This window comes from Nannospalax galili, unplaced genomic scaffold (genome assembly GCF_000622305.1).
Source record: "Nannospalax galili isolate Female #2095 unplaced genomic scaffold, S.galili_v1.0 scaffold1172, whole genome shotgun sequence".
NCBI classification, from domain to species: Eukaryota; Metazoa; Chordata; class Mammalia; order Rodentia; family Spalacidae; genus Nannospalax; species Nannospalax galili.
The window spans coordinates 118,205-126,313 of NW_008331229.1; the positions used below are offsets into that span (position 1 = coordinate 118,205).

Below are 8,109 nucleotides of genomic sequence, written 5' to 3' on the forward strand. Positions count from 1 at the left end.
GATGGAACTGGTAAAAGAATGGAGCCAGGGGCTCCTCCCAAGCCCATGTGACCCCTGAGGAACAGATCCTCAAACGACCTTAAGAGTAAAAATAAATCGGTTTATCTGGACCAACTATGTGGCCTTAAACATCCCAAAGGAAAGAACCAAAGATTAAAGGGGCCAACATAATTTCTTAAGAGTCCGTATGTATAGCTAAAAGCCACAAGCAACAATGCCAGACAGGTGTTACCTTCTTTTGAGTTGTTGGCCAGGGTGGCTTGGCCAAAGAGATTCCCAGATAATAACCCAGCATAGAATTGGGAAAATGAACAGCAGATCCCAATCTTATCTAAAGGAATATTAACAACTGATTGCTGCTATATAAGGAATAGCTGACCTTCCTAAAAAAAGACCTCTAGATAGACTGACTAGATTCACCAGATGGACAAGTAGTGGGGAATGGGTCAGGGGTGCCAACAACATAGCAGACAGTAGCAGGGATGTCAGAGTATAAGGGCTCTAGTGGGTGGAGGGAGGCTATAGGAGGGTACCATCTGGGAAGTAGGTGTGTAGTTGAACAAGATGGTTTCGGATGTTCTGTGGGATACACACCATACACACACAAAAAAACTAATTTTTAAAAGTGTATTATATTTGAGGAGGAAGTATGGAAATTTATGTCATCCAATTTTTAAAAGTGTATTATATTTGAGGAGGAAGTATGGAAATTTATGTCATGCTAACTAGTAGAGGTGATAAACAATACCATTGAAATCTGCTCAATGACTTTGTGGACATACACAGGTGCCAGGGATTCAAGTGCAGCTGATTATGACTAGTGATGGTCAGATGCATACAGATTGGAGATGCAGGCACCAACATATCAATGTTAGTAGTGTGGATAAGCTTATACTGAGCTCAATAATATATAACTATATTAATTTAGCTGTGAAGATTTGCACCCACTTGTGAAGGAGATGTACTCCTGCTCTGGAGTGTGTTGCTGAATATGTTAAAGCTGCAGTGAAAAACTTCTGATCATGTGGTTATTAAAAACTGAAAAAGTATAATGATTAAAAAATAATAATTCTTCAAAGCATAAAAATTTGCTCCTTAATAACTAGTAGATGTGAAAACCATGATCATTTAAATCTGCCTAATGACTTTCTATCCATGATCAGATTCCAAGGAGCTCAGAAAGTGACTAGTAATAATCTGATATATAGCGATTAGAAACGCATGTGCAAACATCTTAATGTCAATTGCATTAAAAATGAAGTTTTCTGTATGAAACTCTGTATTTTAATAATGAAATGGAGATCTTTTTTTAAGGTTAAAGCATCATTTAACTTTATGTCTTATAGGGTTTATATTGAGTACAATATTGTATAATTGTAATAATTCAACTGTAAACCTAAAAATGTACAGAAAAAATGTACAACCAATTTTGTAAGAGATGCATGCTAGCTCAGAAAATTGTTATTGAATATGTCAATTTTGATGTAATGAAGTGCTTCTTCTAAGTATGTGGTTAGTAAATAAATAAATAATTTTAAAAAGATACTGAGTAATGCACATTTACTATTGCTATGGAACACATAGCAATGCCTGTGTAGTGGGCCATGAGCTAAATGAGAGAAGCTGGTAGAAGACTTTGCTTTTCTCCATCCTAGTTCCTCAGAACTGAGTGTATTAATGAAGGCAGCATTATCTTACAGGAAATATCTTAGTGATGTGGTAATAGTATAACAAGAAATATGTATAAGGGAATGAGAAATACAGAATTTGAGCACTAATGCAATCCTGTGACTTTTTTAAATTAATGAAGCAAAGAACAGTATTCTTGTATGTTCTTGTATGAACAGTTTTGTATGTTATAGTCAATTTGAACATGAATGCAGCCATTTTCTTGGTGAGTTGCATAATGTAGTCTTAGATGAGTTTATATGTAATACAAGGCACATGAAACTTCCTTTACAAAAAAGATTTTGCCCCAAGTATTATATTCAATAAAGACCCCTTGAGAACCAGTTACCGTAGTCCATCCCTCTCAATTCTAGGACTATCAAAGCTGAGGCAGAAAGTTTTATATGAGTTTGAGAACAGACTAGTCTGTGTTGTGAATTCCAGACCACCTGTAATACAGATTGAGATACTGTGTCAATTCTCCACCCTCCAAAAACATCCCTTAAGATATAATTTTTCCGTGCTCATTTTGGCAGCACATATACTAAAACTGCAATGACAGAGAAGATTAGCATGGCTCCTGTATAATACACACAATTCTTGAAGTATTCCCTATTTAAAAAAATAAGATACACTGTTTCCTTTGCATTAAATATTCTAATGAGTTTGTTTCCAAAACTATTTCTTCATTGGTTTCATTCACTTTCTTGGTAGTCACAAGAATTTATTTGTGCTCTATACCAGAAATGGGGTTTCTGATGCATAGTTTTCACAAGTATATTAAAGTTCATAGTAGAATTTTCAAATTGTAGACTGAATATTTTAATTTATTTCCAGTCTCATGTGTTTTGTGCTTCAATTAGGAACCTCTGCAATGTTTCTGGTGACTCAGAAATGCCTAGATCCAAATAGAAGGACCCTAACTGTGTAGCTCATAGGGAACATGAGATCAGCAATGCCTAACTTTTTATTGTGCCATCTTATGCCAATTATTGAGTGGTCTAACCCATACCTGGGCTTTAGGTACATGAATACAGACATGCATAATCACCATTCACAGCATGAACAGCACTTAAGTGTCTATGTCACATTATTATTTGGAAATGCCAAAGAAAACATGTAAGATCAATTATGTTTTAATTATTGAAGAGTGAATAAGAGTTCTTGGGATTAAGAAATCATGAAACAGTTTGACCAACACAAAGATTTTAAAGGTTTCCCATTAGCAAATTTGAAATTTCCTCCTATATACTTTGAAAATATACATTGTCAACAAAGTGCATGTCTCTAGTACTTCCCCTGAAGTTTATCATTTATTCTCCCATTGATATTATTTTTCAAATATCAGGAAAAACACAATTTTCAGAATATGTGAATAAATGTCTTTTTAGAAGATATCCTATGTGATCTCTTGCCAGTCCTGGACCCAGGCAGACTCCATTTCCTCCACCTCAGATCCCTGGACTAGATTCCTAACTCAGACTAACTAAACAACCTACCATAGATTGCTAAATCCCTACTCAGGCAATTCCATTCACCTCCATCTTCCCTGGCTCCTGATCAGTCGGACAGACCTGTCCATCTAGGAATCTGGAAAGTCAGATCCTGCATGCTTACTGGATCTTGATTCCATTCTTCTAGCCCAATCCCACCCTGTCCCAGCCAGCCTCAGACTCAGGCAGACTCCAATTCCTCTGTGTCAGATCCCTAGACTAGATCCCTTACCTACACTAACACCTTACCATAGATTGCTAAGTATCTACTCAGGCAGTCCCCTCAACTCTACCATCTTCCCTGACTTCTGATTAGCTGGATAGATCTGCCCAGCCTGGTCTCTGGTAAGTCTACACCACGTACTTCTCTCTATTCCATTCCATTTGCCCACTGCCACCCTATTCCCTGCCAGCCTGTACCCAGGCGATCTCCAATTCCTCTGCCTCAGATCCTTGGACTAACTCCCTAACCCAGACTAACTAAACTCCCTAGGATAGACTCCATTGACTTCTGATCTGTTTGATGCAGACCAGCCCTCCTACTAACCTGTCTAGCCTACCTACTACCCTGTCCCACCATCCACTTAGCCCAGTTTACTACCCTGAAAGAACCTGACACACACACCAATGTATTTTCCAAACCTGAATAAAAAACAACCAAGCTACATATACAATATAAAAAGATAACAAAAAACAACCAAGCTACGTAAACAATATAAAAGGAAGCAAAATTAAATCACACAAAAGAAAATTCAAATTTCCTATTCAACCCAACTAACAAACAACATCCACATGCCCAAAGAGCAATGCAAAAATATAAATAATATGAAAAACCAAAGAGAATATGTCCCCAACAAAACCCACTAGTCCCACCGAAGTGCACTACTATGTGAACCACACTGAGGAAACTTAGGATGCAGAATTTAAAAGAACAATCATAAACATGATGAAAGAACTTAAAACACAAACAACTCAAATAACTCAAGAGGAAAGGAAGAAATCTGTGATGGAAGTCCACGAATACATAAATATGTGGCTTAATGAAATTTTGAAAACAATTCGTGACTTGAAAAGTGAATTCAGCAAAGAGATAGAAATAGTGAAATGAACATGGGATTGAATAACTCAATAAACCAATTAGAAACAACAGGAGAAAGCCTCACAAGCAGAAAGAACTGGAATACAGAATATGAAGACTGTATGACAAAGTTGAAGATCTGGGCTATAAAGCTTATAATCAACAGCAAAAGAATCTCTAGTAACTACAGGAACTCATGTAGATTAAACAACACATGCCTGAATGATGACTGGATCAAAAAAAATTTATGAAAGCAATAAAAGTGTTGCTGGAACTAAATGAAAATGATAATACAACACACACACACACACACACACACAAACACACAAAGAACAACCTCTCAGACACTTTAAAAGCAATTCTAAGAGGGAAGCTTATAGTTAGTTATTAGTGCTTACATTAGTAATCCAAAACGATCACATGTAAATGACTTAGTGCAACAGAAGACTCTCAAAAGGCAAGAACAAGCCAACCCCAAACCTAATAGATGAGAAGAAATAAATATCAGAGCAGAAATTAATGAAATAGAAACAAAGTAATACAAAAAGTTATTGAATCTAAGCACTGGTTATCTGAAAGTTTAACCAGGATAGAAGGACTAATACTTTTCATAAATCGGCAGGTTGTACATTCAACTTAACAAATATCCATAGCCATTCTATATAACAATAACAAGCAATCAGAAAAATCCCTCAAGGAAACCCTCCCATTCTCAATAGCCTCAAAAAACATGTTTATGAATCAACCTAACTAAAGACAATAAAAGGCTCTACAATGAAAAATTTAATCTCTAAAAAGAGATGGAGGAATACCATAGGAGATGGAAAGACCAATCATGCTCAAGGATTGGTAGACTCAATACTGTAAAGTGACAATTTTACTAAAAGCAATTTATAGGTTGGCTTATTCTTGCCTTTCTAGCATCTTGTCTTGCACTGTTAAGTCATTTACATGTGCTTTTTTTTGGTTTATTAATGTAGGCACTAATGCAATCCCAATCAAAATACCCACAACATTCTTCACAGAAGTTGGAAAAAAAATTAACCTAAAATTCATATGGAATCACAAAAGACCCCAGAGAGCTAAAGTTATGTTTGGCAAAAACCAACTCTGGGGGGATCACCATACCAGATCTCAGATTATATCACTATATCACAAATCCAGTGGCCTGAAAATAGCCCTGTGTTGATGAACCAGTCCTGTGTCTTCCAATCTTTCTGTCCCCTCTTCTACCACAGTCCCCGAGTCATGGGGGAATGAGGTTGAGTATAGGAGTCCCATTCAACGAGACATACTCTGCAGTCTCTTACTCTTTAAATCTTGGCCAGTTGCGGCCTTCCCTATGCATAACACTATGTTATAAAGAAGGTTTACTGCTGAGAGTTGAGAGATGCATTAGTGTCCAGGCTACCGCTTGTTCTGTCCTGTTCCATGAGTCTTAGGTATAGAGGTTCAGCTGTAGATGTCTCACCTAGAACTTGGCATCTCTCAGATGTATATTCTCTGTGTGTGATCACTAGTGGAATCTGCAATAGCCTCCATCTGTTGTAGAAAGAAGCTTCTTTGACGAGCAGCGTACAGTATACTTGTCTGTAAATATAAGGATCCATATTTAGCATATGGTAAGAAAATCCATTTTTCTAGAGATAAGAAACAGATATGGTTTTTTCTAGGATCTGTGTCCTCTCTTGTCATGTGTATTTGACTGAGTTTGCAGTGCCATCCATGAGTTCACTCCCATTGAGAGGGTTTTAATTCCAATTAGACAGCTGTTGATTGCCCCTATATAACAGTGCCACTACCGCACCAATAGAGATAGCTTGCTGTGCCATCATTATGGTCATTAGGGATTTGGGCTACATTGGACCATTGATGTTTTTCTCTCTGGGTGGTTTAAATATTATCATCTAGCATTATGATAGCTAAATTTGGGGTGGAAGATGTCCAGGTCAGTTCTTGTTCCATTGCTCCAAGCCCTGGATCCAAACTATGCTCTGTCTTCAGCAGCAGTGACTTAACTACTAATTCTGGGAGATAAACAAGAGGTTTTGCAATAGCCTGTGTTATTTTGGGAGTCTCTTGAACCATTCTCACAAATCATTTAAGGGGAGGTCTTCTGTCTGGCACTGTTTTCCTTGTCCAGCCATTCCAAGGTATACATATGCACTAATGTTTAGACACCGTATGGGCATTTCTCATGGGTTAAAGGGCCATCACATTTCCCTCTGAGATTCCTAGTCCCACCCATTCATTCATTTCTACGCTTTCATGGCCATCTGGCCTCCTTCATCCCTCTGCAGTCCTAGTGCCCCCATATCTGCCCCCACCCCCAATAACACTCACCCCCATCATTCTCCCCTCTTGACCCCCACTCGACTTAATGTGTGGAATACATGAAATTTGTTGGGGGATTTAGACACTGTATGGGCATTTCTCATGGGTTAAAGGGCCATCACATTTCCCTTTGAGATTCCTAGTCCCACCCATTCATTCATTTCTACACTTTCATGGCCATCTGGCCTCCTTCATCCCTCCGCAGTCCTAGTGCCCCCATACCCGCCCCCACCCCCAATAACACTCACCCCCATCATTCTCCCCTTTTGACCCCCACTCGACTTAATGTGTGGAATACATGAAATTTGTTGGGGGATCAGGAGGCATGCATGGAGGTGAGGATCTAAATTTGATTAAGAAATTACAAAAGCTCAATAAACAGTTTTTAAAAAGAGATACTTATATCTGAAGACTCTTAAATTTAGGCTGGGCTTGGTGGTGCACAGTTTTAATCCCAGCACTTAGAAAGTAGAGCCAGGTGGATCTCTATAAGTCTGACGTCAGCATAGCGAGTTCTGTGTCAGCTTGGGTTACAGGGAGACACTGTCTCAAAAAGACCAAAAACAAGAAAAATAAACAAACAAACAAATAAACAAAAATCAGTTAAAAATTTTCAGGGATGGTCAAATAACTCAGTGCATAAAGGCAGTGCCATAAAAGCTTAACAAACTGACTTTGATCCCTGGAACTCACATTAAAAAACCTGATTACAGTCAATACTGTAATTCTGAAATTTCAGTAATCCTAACTGGGAAAAGTAGACAGAGATAAGAGAATTTTACAGAACTTCTCGGACCAGCCATCCTGAAGTCCACAGACCAGAAGAAACAACAAAGCAGAATGAGAGAACTGATCATGAAAGTTGTTAACTAACTTCCACATGTGTGTAACGATACTCACGTGAAACCATACTTGCATACTCTCTTAATTACTGTTCTGTTACTGTGATAAAACCCTGTGACCAAGTCAATTTATTTAGCTTACCCTCAGTGACATACTTCCTCCAGCATGGTCACAAGTTCTAAGACTTCTCCAAACAGCTCCATCAACTGGGGACAAAATGCCCAAAAACTTTGAGCCTATGGTTTGAATTATCATTCAAACCACCAGATTACAGTCCCTGGCCCCCATAGGCTCAGGACCATATAAAATGTAAAATGCATTTAGTCTTAAAAATCCCCATAGAGTCTCAATACTATTCAAATTCCACAGTTTAAAGTCTCTTGTGACACTCAGGCCCTGCAAAATTAAAAGACAATTTACATATTCCCAACATACATTGGAACTGATTACACATTTCCATTCCAAAAGGAACAGAGGCATATTGAGGAAACATTGGACTAAAACAAGACACAAAACCAGCAGGGCAAACACCAAATCCAGTAGCTCCATATATGACTTCTGTGACTTTACTTCCAAAGAGTTTAGATTTTTCAACTTAGCCACAGAAAAGCTCTTAGGCTGTGGGCAGAGAATAGCCAGACTCTTTACTAAGATATTAAAGTTTCTGTTTAAGTCCTTTTGTCCCTCTGGAAA

The 8,109-nt window shown here is 38.0% G+C and overlaps 1 pseudogene; it reads left to right on the forward strand.

Annotated features, from left to right (window-relative positions):
* The first annotated feature begins 2,188 nt into the window (after positions 1 to 2,188).
* LOC115068527 lies at positions 2,189 to 2,288 on the forward strand (annotated as a pseudogene).
* Positions 2,289 to 8,109: the final 5,821 nt, after the last annotated feature.